The 14,641-nt window shown below is 36.1% G+C and overlaps 1 non-coding gene across 1 annotated transcript; it reads left to right on the top strand.

Annotated features, from left to right (window-relative positions):
• The first annotated feature begins 6,873 nt into the window (after nucleotides 1-6,873).
• On the top strand, nucleotides 6,874-7,037 carry LOC139077562 (U1 spliceosomal RNA). The gene has a single exon (XR_011530184.1). It is a non-coding gene; the product is annotated as a U1 spliceosomal RNA (small nuclear RNA).
• Nucleotides 7,038-14,641: the final 7,604 nt, after the last annotated feature.

The following is a 14,641-nucleotide window of genomic DNA, read 5'->3' as shown; positions in this document are numbered from 1 at the left end:
CATCTCTTGTGGAGAGACTATGTTGGGTCTTGCTCTTTTATCTATTCTGAGAATTTCTGACTTGTAGCAGGAGTGTTTAGTTCATTTACATTTAATCCAATTATTGCTATGTTTGAGATAGTGAGACCTGTCACTTTACTAGCTGTTTTCCATTCGTGCCATCCATTTTTTGCATTTGTTTTTGGATTCTATGTTTCTACTTTCTTAACTTCTTTTGATTTAATTGGGAATTCCCTTTTAATGGGTTTTGGTTTTTTAGTCATATCATTTTGTAGTGTTTCAAATGGTTGCTCTAGGGATCACAATATACATCCTTAATTTTTCACAGTCTACTTAGATTTAATATTGGACCACTTCATATAAAGTGTAATAACCTTTCAAAAAATAGAAATTTTTAAACTCCTTCTTTACTTTTTAGTTGTCATAGATATTTTATCTAAAAATATTATAAATCCCACCGTAAAATACTATAATTTTTCCTTTAAACAGTCATGCATATTTCTAAAAAATTAGGAGGAAAACAATAATCTTTTATATGAGCCACACATTTATCATTTTTGGTACTTCATTCTCTTTTGAAGATTCAAATGTCTCTTGCCATCAATTCTTCTTACCTGAAGAACTTCTTTCACATTTTTTGTACTACAAGTTTACTGCTAAAAATTCTCTTAGCTTTTATCTGTCTGAAAATGTCTTTATTTTGCTTTCATTCTTGAAGGTTATTTTCACTACATTGAGTTGACTTTTTTCTTGTTTCAGCATTTTAGAGATGTCATTTTATGATCTTCTTGTGTCCATTGTTTCTGACAATAAATCATTGTTAATTTGTATCATTCCCCTGCATATAATTGCATATTAAATGGCCTAGTTGGAGTTTACCCCATGCATATGTAGTTCAGAGGTCAGTTAGAGATTTTGGCCAAGTTTATATACAGAATCTCTCTCTCCCCACCCTGCCTATGGCTTTCACCTTTCCAGGATTTTCCTGCTTACTTTCCAGCTGCATGATCTCTAAAAACTCTGTCCTATGACTCTCCAAGGCAGTAAGACTATGGATTTCTGTTGGAATTTTAGCTACCCAGCAAGCTGCAGTAGAGTCTAGCTTCAAACCCTGTATCAAAACAGCAAAATTATCTTGTGTCATTTAACTCTTTCAAATGTAGATTTACTTCCAGTTTCTTTCAGTTCCTCTGGGGTGCCTTCAGATTATTGTATTTTATATTTTAGATAAAGTTTATAGTTGCTATCTGAGAGTGAGTTGACCTGACAGAAGCTCCTTCTCCATTACCGGAAACCTATTGGCATCAACTTTTTATTCACTGAGAAATCAGAGTTTATTAATTAGTTTCCCCACTACCTCCATGGAGCAGTTACCTGGGGTTTGTAATAAATAGATTTTTCCCCTACTCTACCGTGGTAAAATATGTTATTTATTCATTGATTTATTTATTTGTTTATTCCCCACATGTTTACTGGGGATCTGCTATGTTCTAGGTATTGCACATATAAAAGTGAATATGATAGTCTCTGCCCTCACAGAGCTCAGAGTCTAGTTCCACACTGTCCATTACAGTATTTTCTAGAACACATATAGAACATTTCCATCACCCAAAAATTTCTAATGGACTGTGTTGGTGTAGCGGAAGAGAAAAACATAAAAATTTATCACTAAAATACGGTATGATAAAGTGTAAGAAAGGAATTATATACGTGGGATGGCAGCTGAACAGAGGTGATACTGCTTAGTTGATATTACATAGATCCAAAGGGGAGATGATTTTTAAGCTGAATTTTAAATGATTAGAAAGTTTGGTCAGTTGTCCTAGGCAATATAAATAGCACATCAATAAGGTATAAAGACTTGAAACAGATAAGGGAACTACAAGAAAACTCCTGACTCTCATATACCTATTTCAGGTGTCTGGATGAATGGTGGTGCCATTTGCTGATATAGGGACCAGAGATGGAAGACATTTAACATGAAAGTAATGTTTGGTTAAGGCCATCTGGAAGCTGAGATGCCTATCAGACACTCAGGAAGTTGGATGCACAGTTCTTGAGTTTAGGGAAGGGACGTTTGAGGTGGAAACACAGACCTGATGACATAATACAATTTAGGTGGCTGTTAAATTTGTTAGTATGTTTGAGATGCCCTAGAGGGTGTAGAGGAAGAAGTGAAAGGAACTAGCACATCTTGATTATATAACATACATCAGACATTTGATTACGCACTTTACACGTTTGGGAAGAAGTACAATTACAATCATACTTTAGTATTAGAAAGACCTGGATTTGAATCCATACTCTACCAGTTTACTAAGTGTGTGACCTTGAGCAAATTATTTAATTTCTCCAAACTCCAGATTCTCATCTTTCAAAAATTATAATGATAAACTTCAGGCGGTTTTGTGAGATTTAAATAAATAAATGGGAGTGTCTAGCAAATGGTAAGCTCCCAATAAATGTAATCTATTATTATTATCATTATCATCTTATTTAGCCTTTATAATAATCATATGAAGTAGCTTTATTTAAGAATTACTAAGTTTTTAAGTAGACAAGTGGATGATCCATAGCCAGAATCCAGGTGTTCTGATTTCTTTCCAGGGTTCCTTTAACAAAACTATTCTGTAGTAGTTTCTCACAGGAATTAGAAACATTTTGTTAATTACATCCAAAAGAGTACATATATTTTCTTTGCTTTTTTTTTTTAAGAAAAAGAAGAGCAACTCCAGACATGACTCCAAAGCAACTGCATAATCAAATTTCTATTCATGTAGCCTCTTCCTTTACCAAGATAGTTAGTACTGAAGTAATAGCTGTCTGTCAACAGAGATGATTATGCTCTGCTTTTAGACAACTGAAAATAATAAATCTCAGGTGTCAGAATATCAACCAGGAACTACAAAAATGTCCTTCTCCATTAAGTTTTGGACAAGTAACCTATATTTACCTTTACATATCTTGCTAAAGCTGAAGGCTTTACTATATAAATATAGTGATAGTAATTCATGCCACCCACCAATTTCAAAGGCTACATGAAAGATTAAGAGTTTCATGTCTTTGTAAAGAGTGATAAGAACATAATGATTTATTAGCGTTCCAACTGCTGCCTTCCTTTTCCTTTCATGTCTTGACAATTCTTATCATAACTTTCCTAGCTGATGGTTTAGTAGAAGCAGTTAGCAGATCTTAGCTTTAAAATTACACAGATAACTTATTTAAAGCTGCAGATTTGTTCCAATGGCATTTTACTTATTTAACAAACATTTACTTTCTTATATACCAGATATTGTTTGAAACTGGAGACCCAAAAATGAAGAGGTATAGTCTCTTTCTTTAGCGAGTTCACAGTCTGGTGAACATAGTCCACAGAGAAATAATTGCAGTAAGTTTTGTAATAGAGCAATGTTCAGGTTGCACATGGAGGCTAGCCAAGGCAATCTTCAAAGAAGGGGTAAATTTCACTATGATATTAGGAGTATGTAAATTTTTAAAGATCATTAAATTGAGCATTTACAATTTATGCATTTCAACGTAGGTAAATTTTACCTAAAAAACTATAAAGAAATATTGAGTTCTGGTTAGTAGGATTGTTTTTCAAAAGGATATGGGTTGACAATTCTGAGAAGTCCTTCTGTGTACTCTAGGCTTAATAAAATATATATATATATATTATTATATATGATACATATATCATAATTAAAGAATGAGAGTCAGGTTTCTGGCTGTTGACATGGAAGTTCCATATGGAAATGGATAAAATGGCAATCTACCTTGTGATGTTTGCAGTAGAAAAATATCAGTATGAAATGATGGTTTTTAGTAGATAGATATTAAAATAACTATTGACATATGTGTCTATATATGCATGTGTGTATATATCTCTCTATATAATTATACATATACTTATTACATATAAATATATACATACATGGATGTCTATGTAAACACATATACATACACACACATACACATACTTTCTAGCTCTGTCGACTGAGAGGGCCTAGCAATAATACACTAGTAGCAATAAGCACATGTAGCACCAAGATCTTGGTTTCTAAATATCATTCCACATTAAAAGAAACAGGGACTTCTGGGAAGATGATTGATTACAGGGCTGCAGCAGGCAAAATCAAGGCTAAGCCTGGAGCATCTTGTTATCCTGGAAAGTAAGAAAGTACTCAAACAATGAGGGGACATGTAAAAAGGACACAGAAACTGGCTTTAAAGGGCTCCTGCTGGCCAAAATATGTAATTTGAGCATCAAAAAATATAATGACGGGGCTGGCCCCGTGGCCGAGCGGTTAAGTTCGCGCGCTCCGCTGCAGGCGGCCCAGTGTTTCGTTGGTTCGAATCCTGGGCGCAGACATGACACTGCTCATCAAACCACGCTGAGGCAGCATCCCACATGCCACAACTAGATGGACACACAACAAAGAATATACAACTATGTACCGGGGGGCTTTGGGGAGAAAAAGGAAAAAATAAAATCTTTAAAAAAAAAAAATATATAATGACAGTAATGAATTACAACCCACTGAATAAAACAATATCCATGAATCAATGCTGATATAAATACTTTAATTGATTAATTGATTGAGAGAAATGAGAACTCTCCTCCTTAAAGTAGTATGCCAATAAATAAAGGTAGAATGAATGATGGATTTAGAAAATCATCAATGGATGCTAAAAGTGTAAGTGAAAAAAATTGATGAAGAACAGTTTTTTGTACACCCTTCAAATAATTCTCCCACAAATAGTTTATTAATTACAAAGAGGAAAGAGAGTAACTTTACAATGCAGAAATCTGGTAAACACAACTTAGCTAGGTGATTATGCTAACATCACCAATATTGGGACAAACTATCATCGTGTGCCTTCTAACATGACACACTGAGAATGACACAACACTATTTGTGTGATATCTGCCAAAATCTCATAACCTGAACCCAGTCATGAGACAAACCTATATTGAAAGAAATTCTACATAAAAACTGGCCTTTGTTCTTCAAATATGTCAGGGTCAAGAAAGCCTGAATACCTCTTCTAGATTAAATGAAACTAAAATGATATGACAACTAAGTGCATGATTAGATCCTGGACCAAGAAATAAATAGCTAAAAGAATATTATCGAGAAAATTGAAAAAATGTGGATATAGACCATCGTTGAAATATGTTCTTAATTTTAAGTTTCCTAATTTTGATAAATATGCTATTGTTTATAAAGAAAAGTCCTCACAAAAATAATCAGTATTCAGGGTAAAACTTTAACCAATTCTCAAATAAATCGTATGAAACATAAATATGGATATAGATAGATATAAACATATAACGAGAGAGGGAGACAGAGAGACAGAGAGAGAAAACAAAGCAAATGAGTCAAATATAATGATTGCTGAATCTGGGTGAAAGTTTTATGGGAGTTTTACTATTTGTGCAACTTTTATCTAAATTTTAAATTATAGCAAAATAAAAAATTACATAGTTTCATTTATCCTTAAGATGTAGAAAACTGAAAAGAAAACATCACTTCTATCATAATAACAAGAAAATGACAGAAAAACTGTAAAATTATAACTCTTTTTGAACCCATCAGAGAATTAAGATTGTAGGACAGCTTAGAAGTCTGAAATTTAAAGAAAGGCAGGCCCTTCTAAGGATGCAAGCACTGTCCCACCTGGGTCAAAGCTTGAGCAGAAGAGAAGTCAGATGGCATATAAGGAAAAGAAAGACAAAAGAACGGGGCAGACAAAATATTTGAAGAGCTAACAAAAATAATTAAAGACTTCAAAATGCATATCCAAGAAGTCAAGGAATCCCAGGATGCATAAATGTGGAAAAAAGAATCCACCTAGACAAATAATATTCAATCTGCTGGCTACAACAATAAGGAGAAAATCTTGAAGGTAGTCCAAATAAAATTACAGAAGATTTCTTATTAAAATGTATACAATGCAGAAGACAATGGAGTTACATCCTTAAAGTACTGAAAGGAAAAAAACCTATCAACCCACAATTCTATAGCTTTCAAAAATTAAGTCAAATATTGTTTTGAACAAACAAAAGCTGAGTGATCTATTACCAGCAGACCTGTGTTAAAAAGAAAAGTTAAACAAGTACTTTATCAGAAAGACTATAATACTAGAAACTTAGTTGTACACAAAGAAATAAAGATTACAGAAATTCTAAGAAGTAAGGTGTGATGGTTAATTTCAAGTGTTAACTTGACTGAGCCAAAGTGTGCCAGATTAAACATTATTTATATACATATATATGGAGAAAGAGAGAGAGAGAAGTGTTACACAATTTGATGGTAGACTATGAATAATTAACGATATATATTATCAAACTGAGGGCAACCATTAAAAGTTATAAAAGAGATCCAAAAATTAAGTGGGGGCCAGCCCTGTGGCGTAATGGTTAAGTTTGGCATACTTTGCTTCAGCAGCCCAGGTTCACAGGTTCAGATGCTGGGCGTGGACCTACACCACTCGTCAGCCGTGATGTGGCAGTGACTCACATATAAAGTGGAGGAAGATTGGCACAGATGTTAGCTCAGGGCTAATCTTCCTCAAGCAAAAAAATGAGGAAGATTGCCAAAAGATATTAGCTAAGGGCAAATCTTCCTCATCAAAATAAAAAAAAAAAAGGTAATAATGGAGGCAAAATGGAATCATAAAAATACTCTATTAACGCAAAAACAGAAAGAAAAAGAAGTGAAAAAGGAAAAAGGATGAGACAGAATGAATATAAAACAAATAGTAAAATGATAGATTTAAATTCAATCATATCAGTAATTACATTAATGGTCTAAATATTCCAGTTAAAATGCAGAGATTGTCAGACTGATTTTTTTCAAAGCAAGACTGATATTTACCTGGCAGGAGACATACCATGATCAAGAAGGGGATTTTCCCGGCGTGAGACTTGTGCATTGCACTCTGGATGTGCTGATCACTGCAGTATGGCTGCATGCAGGAATCTTGACTGCATGATTTGTGCTGGAGGGGATCTGTGTTCCTGCTCTCCCCTGAGATAAAAAATTAAGTAAATAATTAAATCAACAAAGCAAGACCTGACCACAGGCTGTCTACAAAATGAACCAACAATAAATATAAAGGCAAAAATATGGTAAAAACAAAAGAATGGAAAAGATAAATACAAGCAATAATTGAAAAAACCCCAGGGTGCTATAGCAATGTCAGACGAGGGGACTTAAGAACAAAGCATATTACCAAGATAAAGGGCGGACATTTCATAATGCTAAAGAGGTAAATTCATAAGACGATATAAGGAGATACAAAAAGCATAAATGTGTTTGCAACTAACAACAGAACTTCAAAATACACAAAGCAAAAACTGCTACAACAGAAAGAAGCAGACGTATTAGCAATTATAGTTAAAAACTTCTTCACTCCTCTCCCAGCAATCAATAAACAAGCAGACAGAAAATCAATAAAGGTACAGAAGACGTAAACCATAACGAGCTTGACCTAATCAACATTTACAGAATATTCAAGCCAACGACAGTAGGGTACATAGTACTTTCAACTGCTCGTGGAGCACTCACTAGGAAAAAACATTTACTCATTCATAAAATAAACCTCAACAAATTTAAATAGAATTAAATCATACAAAGTATCTTCTCTGATCACAACAGAATTCAACTAGAAACTAATAACAGAAAAATATCTGGAAAATCCCCAAGTAATTGGAAATTAAATAACATACTTTTAAATAACAAGTAGATCAAAGAAAGAGTCAAAATATAAATTGGAAAATATTTTAAATTAAATTAGAATGAAAAACAAGATAACATTTGTGAGATGCAGCTAAAAATGGGCTTAGGAGGACATTTATAGCACTAGACAACTACACTAGAAAAGAAGAAAGATTTCATTTCAATGACTTCAATTTCCACCTTAAATTATACTCATAATAAGCAGAATAAAGGAAATAATAAACGTGAGAGAGGAAATAAATAAATAGAAAACAGGAAAACAATAGAGAAAATCAATGAAAGAAAAAATGGTGTTTTGAGAAGATCAATAAAAAAAGATAAACCTTTAGCCAGACTGATTAAAATAAAAAGAGAGAAGACACAAATTTCCAATACCAGAAATAAATGAGAGAAAACAGTGAAGACCCCACAGACATTTTTAAAAAGATAAGTAGGGGATACTATAAACAACTTTATGAAAATACATTGGATAACTTAGATGACATAGACAAATTTCCTAAAAGATTCAAACTACCAAGCTTCCTTCAAGAAGAAATAAGTAACCTAAAGGTTATATTAGCATGTGTAAATAAACAAACAAAAAAGAAATTTGTAACCTAATACTATGTCTGTCAAATAAACTGAATTCATAGTACAATTTTTCCCACAAAGAAAATTCCAGGTCCAAATGGATCACTGGCAAATTCTACCCAATTCAGGAAGAAATGGCACAAATTCTGTACAAACTCTTCCAGAAAATTGAAGAGAAGGAAATACTTCTCACCCCTTTATTAGGCTAGCTTTACCCTGATACCAAAATCAGATAAATGTATTGCAAGAAGAAAAAACCCCAAAACTACAGACCAGTATCCCTCACGAATATAGCTCCAAAATTCTAAAAAATACACATTTAAAAATCAATTTCTTCAATATGTGAAAAGGATAATACATGATGGCCAAGTGGGGTTTGTCTTGGGAACAAGGTTGATTCAACATTAGAAAATCAATCAATGTAATTCAATATATAAACAGACTAAAGCGGAAAATATATATATGATCTCAATAGATACAGAACAAACACTTGACAAAATTTAACATCAGTGCACGATTTAAAAAAAGATAAAATGCTCACCAATCTATGAATAGGAAAAAACTTCCACAGTTAGTTATAGTGCATTTACAACAAACCGAAAGCTACCATGCTTAACAGTGAAATATCGAAAAGTTTCTTCCTAAGATTGGAAAAACACAAGATATTTGCTCTCACTACTCCTAATTAGCATCACATTAGAGGTCCTAGTCACAGTAATAAAGAAGAAATAAATGATATAGAGATTAGAAAGAAAGGAAGAAAACTGCCTCTATTTGTAAATGTCATGTTGTCTATGTAGAAAATCACAGAGGATCTATTTTAAAAACCATATAAAAAAATTTAGTTCAGCAAGGTCACAAGATACAAGGTCAATATACAGAAATCAGTTGCATTTTTATACACTAGCAAAGAACAATTGAAAAATGGAATTATGAAAACAGTGTCTGTACAATAGCATTAAAAATGACATATTTAGCTATAAATCTAGTAAAGTATGTGCAAAATCTCTGTGCTGAGAACTAAAAAACACTGATGTAATAAATAAACAGACACCGGCAGCTGTGGATTCAGTCAGGCCTGGTTAAAGTCCTGTCTCTTCCACTTTCTCGTTTTGTGATTTCAGCAGCTTCCTTAGCACCATTGCACTCCGCTTGCTCGTCTGTAAAATAAGGCTGATAATAACTACAGAATGAGACCATGTAACACCGTGTGCCTAGTACAGTGTCTGGCATATAGTAAGTGCACAATAAACGTTAGCACATTTTATTAAAATGACAATACTAGGAAGTCAGTATTTTATGGATTTTGCCAAATACTGTTTCCAGGAGGGTTGTTTTCTTACAATAAGTCATGCATATCATGCTTTTTTCATCATGACAATGTGACACTTGGGCCTACTGCTAACAGCTCATCTGCAACCACTTTTTTTTAATTGAGGTATAATTGACATATAACAGTGCATTAGTTTCAGGTGTACAACATAATGATTTGGTATCTTGTATATATTGCAAAATGATCAGCATGATAAATCTAGTTAACATCCATCACCATACGTAGTTAACAAAATTTTTTTCTTTTGACAAGATCTTTTAAAATTTACTCTCTTAGCGACTTTCAAATATGCAATACAGTATTATTGACTACAGTCACCATGCTGCACATGACATCCCCATCGCTTGTTTATTTTATAACTGAAAGTTTATGCCTTTTGACCCTCTTTGCCTATGTTGCCCATCCTCCACCCCCTGCCTCTGGCAACCATCAATCTGTTCTCTGTATGTATGAGCTCTTTGTTTTTCTTTTTCTTTTTCTTTTGTTAGATTACACATATAAGTGAAATTATACAGTATTTGTTTCTCTCTCTGACTTATTTTACTTAGTGTAATGTCCTCAAGACCCATCCATGTTGTTGCAAATGATTTTCTTCTTTTTTATGGCTAAATAATATTCTATTGTATATATGTACCACATCTTCTTTATCCATTCATCCATTGGTGGACACTTAGGTTGTTTCTACGTCTTGGTTTTTGTAAATAATGCTGCAATGAACATAGGGGTGCATAGGTTTCAAGTTAGTGTTTTCACTGTCTGTGGATAAATACCCAAAAGTAGAATTCCTAGGTCATAAGGTAGTTCTATTTTAAGTCTTTTGAGGAATCTCCATACTGTTTTCCATAGTGGCTGCACCAATTTACATTCCCACCAACAGTGCACAAGAGATTCATTTTCTCCACACCCTTGTCAACACTTGTTATTTCTTGTCTTTTTGACAATAGCCATTCTAACAGGTGTGAGCAGATGTCTCATTGTGGTTTTGATTTGCATTTCCCTGATTATTAGTGATGCTGAGCAAGTTTTCATGTACCTGTTGGGCATCGGTATGTCTTCTTGGGAAAAATATCTATTCACATTCTCTGCCCATATTTTTAATTAGACTGGTTTTTTTGCTATTGAGTTGTATGAGTTCTTTCTATATTTTGGATATTAACCTCTTATCAGATATATGATTTCCAGGTATTTTCTCCCACTTGCTAGGCTGCCTTTTCATTCTGTTGGTGGTTTCCTTTGCTGTGCAGAAGCTTTTTAGTTTGATGCAGCCCCACTTGCTTATTTTAACTTTGGTTACCTTTGCTTTTGGTGTCAAATCCATAAAACCATCTCCAAGACCAATGTCAAGCAGCTTACTGCCTATGTTTTCTTCTAGAAGTTTTATGAGGTCTAATGTTCAAGTCTTTAACCCATTTTGAGTTGATTTTTGCATTTGGTGTGAGATGGTTCAGTTTTATTCTTTGGCATGTGGCTGTCCAGTTGTCCCAACATCATTTATGGGAGAGACTGTCCTTTTCTCATTGTATATTCTTGGCTCCTGTGTTGTAAATTAATTGACCATATGTGTGTGGGTTTATTTCTGGGTTTTCCATTCTGATCCATTGATCTATGTGTCTGTTTTTATGCCAATACCATGTTGTTCCGATTACCATAGTTTTGTAACAGAGTTTGAAATCGGGGAGTGTGATGCCTCCAGCTTTGTTCTTCTTTCTCAAGATTGCTTTGGCTATTGCAAGTTCTCTCTTGTAGGGAGATCTGAGTAGCAGCTCTCCATGACTACCATACCCACCTTTTGAAAAGAATTCACACTCTGCTTTCTACCAAGAAGCTGACGTGTGTGTTTGCATGTGCCAAAGAATTATTTAACTCAATGAGGAAACCAGCATGATGACAATGATAGTTCAAAAAAGGAGATGAAGACTATTATATCTAGTTAGTGGACAAGAAGAATCTAAAATTAGATTGCAGGTTAGGTTGAAATTGATCCATGCTCTATAAAACAATAAAACCATAATCTGTAGGATTTGTATTTTCTACTGGATAGGAATAAATTGCAACATATAGATCTTCTGCAAGTTAACATTAACTTTACAGAGTCTGGCCTTAACAGTTAAAGTTACCTTCCCCTAAAACAGTGGTTCTCAATTGGAGGCAAAGTTGCACCCCATCCCTGCCCCCCCCCCCCGAGATATTTGACAACATCTGGAGACATTTTCCGTTAACACAACTGAAGGGAGGTAGGGATGCTAGTGGCATCTGGTGGGTAGAGGCCAGGGATGCTCCTAAGCAGCCTGAATACACAGGACAACGCCCCACAACAAATAATTACCTGGCCCAAAATGTCAATAGTGCTGAGACTGGAAACCATGTACAGATAACACCTCAGATGCCTTATTAGACAACATTCTAGTATAATGTTGAAAGGACATATGAAGCAAATTTTTAATGTCTCTTGACCTCATGCCCTTAACTGTAAAATTGGAATAATGGTAATAGCAACCTTATACAGCGTTGGGGAGAATTAAACAAAACCGATGCGGCTGATTGTGTGTTTACAAAGATAGCCACACATCCCAGGCGGGGGTTGTGTTCCCTCCCCTTGAACCCGGGTGGACCTCTGTAACTGACTCTCCCAGTAGAACACAGTGGAAGCGACAGTGCGTGACTTATGAGGCTCGGTCCTAAAAGCCATACAGCTTCCTCCTAGCTGTCTTTTGTGGGACACCACCTTGGAAGCCCTGAGCCAACATGCAAGAAGCCTGGCTCTGCTGGGGGATACCCCAAAAGGCCTGCAGAGAAACAGGGAGAGGTCCCTGATGTTCCCACCCCAGCTCTTCCAGTATTAGCAGCTCAGCCGCCGGTCCTGTGGGCTAAATGGCGCGTTGAGCTGCGATCACAGACAGCTTTGAGCTGTCTGATCACAACGTCATGAGAAACCTCCACTCCGAACCACCCAACTGAGCTGCTCCTGCATTCCTGGCTCACAGAAACCGGGGGAGATAATAAACCATTATTGTTTTATGCCACTCTGGGGACGATTTATTCCACAGCAATAGACAACTAAATACTTACGTAGTCCTTAGCACAATGCCTGGCTTGTGGTAAGGACATTAATTGGTCACTTTTTTGTGTAGTTTCAGTACTTTGTAGTGTTAGTATTTTTAATGCATATTTAATTGGTAATTGGCATTTTATTCGTAGTTTACTCTTCCTATGCGCGAGAGGGCGCTCTCTCCGTTGACAGAGGGCCCTCTTACATGCAGGTGCGGTTTTCTAACCAAGGCACCAGGGGGAGCCAGCCCCTAATTTTTCACTGTCCCTTTTAGAAGGTGAATTTAACAAAACGGAAAAAGGCTTCAGAAGCAATACCCTAGTATACATGAGAAGGATGTGTTAAGAGAATGCTCCGTAAACACATTCTAAAACCCAAGAGCTTATTTTGATGAATAACGCTGCCCCCGACTGGATGTACAGACAGAAGACAAAAAAAAATCCCTCCCACCCCCTTTTTTCCCATTTTAAATGTGGCAGAGCGGGTTATATTTTCTTTAATCCCTGAAAAGGAGAATGGATCTGCAAGCCTATGATTTTTAAACAATGGTGTACCTAGTCTTTGCCTTATCTAGAAACATGGCGAAAGCAGTCTTGACTTTGGATAATTCTGAATACAGTGCCCCAAATAACATTTGGGCCACCACTTTAACTCACGAATTTTAAAATTTCCCTTTTCTTCTAGTTCTTTATTTTGTATACAGAGGATTTGAAAGTCTAGTGACTGTAAAAATGGGCCATGATTATGATTACAGGAAATTTGGTGACCAAATCCTTTAAAATGAATTACCTGAACCAAACACATTGTAAGTGTCCCTTTTTTCCAACAAATTCAAGGTGGACTTTACCCATAATCATTCATAGTAACCTGAGAAAGTTGACAGTGGGTCAGTCTCTGCGTAACTCGTGAAGGCTGGCCCCTACCCTGAGACGGCTCGTGTACAGCTGGGCTTTGAATGGAGCAGTGCTCTTGAGAATAAAGGTTTTGCAGTCAGCTTACCTGATTAGAGCGTTACACTCTGAGGTCAGGACTCTGCAGCCCAGTGGAGTATAAATCAAAGGAGGACCTGGATGGGGAAGAACTGAACTCTGAGGAGCTGATTCTTGAGAGTATCCTGTGACTTTGACTCAACCCCAACTCTAGCTGACCTACCATCTTGCTGACCCACCACAAGGAGAACTGAGGGACAAGGTAAAAATTTGATCAACTCAAATCTCATCTCATGCTGGAGATTAAAACCAAACCAAACACAAACGTACTGCAAAGTCCGTAGAAAGATGTTCCTACCTAATATGTGTCTGCAAATGATACGATTGATTTTCCAATATAATTTATGGCAATGTTTCATCATTTTGTGGTAACAGGATATATATGTAACATACTTTTCTGTAACACACTAGCAATAGCAAATGCTGTCCTCTTTGGCTTAACCACAAATTGTGGACTGTGACAGCCTCAGAGCGTCTCCAATTCCTCCCAGCTAGTTTTGGAAATTCCCAGGGACTTTCCTGCACATGCTCCTAAGAAGCCCTCTTGGTCCCCCAAAACCGCCTGGTGGATCTGAAGCTTCAGCGGTGACACGCCCACTGCACTCTTCAGAGGCTGCTTGGCTGGGTCCTCAGGTCACTGATACTGACGGCAGGGATTCAGGTCACCCTTCCCACTTCCCACCGGTGGCTGCTACTCCATTCCACACCTTCAGTAACCTGTCAGTACAGTGACTGGCCTATGCTCACATAGGGGAAACAGCCTGTGTCCGTCCCTAAGCTGTTATCCTCCTTTCCTACGCCACCTTCTAGAGCTCATCTTCAAGGGCTCTTCTCAAGTCTGTGACGGGCTAGTCAGGCCCCCAGTGGTATGAGCAGCCACTCACACCTCCCAGCCTCTCCAAGAATGATGAAAGACCCATTCTGTGGCCCGAATCTGTACACCTCCACCTGGGAT

Source organism: Equus przewalskii, chromosome 19 (genome assembly GCF_037783145.1).
Source record: "Equus przewalskii isolate Varuska chromosome 19, EquPr2, whole genome shotgun sequence".
Taxonomy (NCBI): Eukaryota; Metazoa; Chordata; class Mammalia; order Perissodactyla; family Equidae; genus Equus; species Equus przewalskii.
Note: the sequence above shows the minus strand (reverse complement) of the source record. Positions and strands in the feature narration are given on the sequence as shown.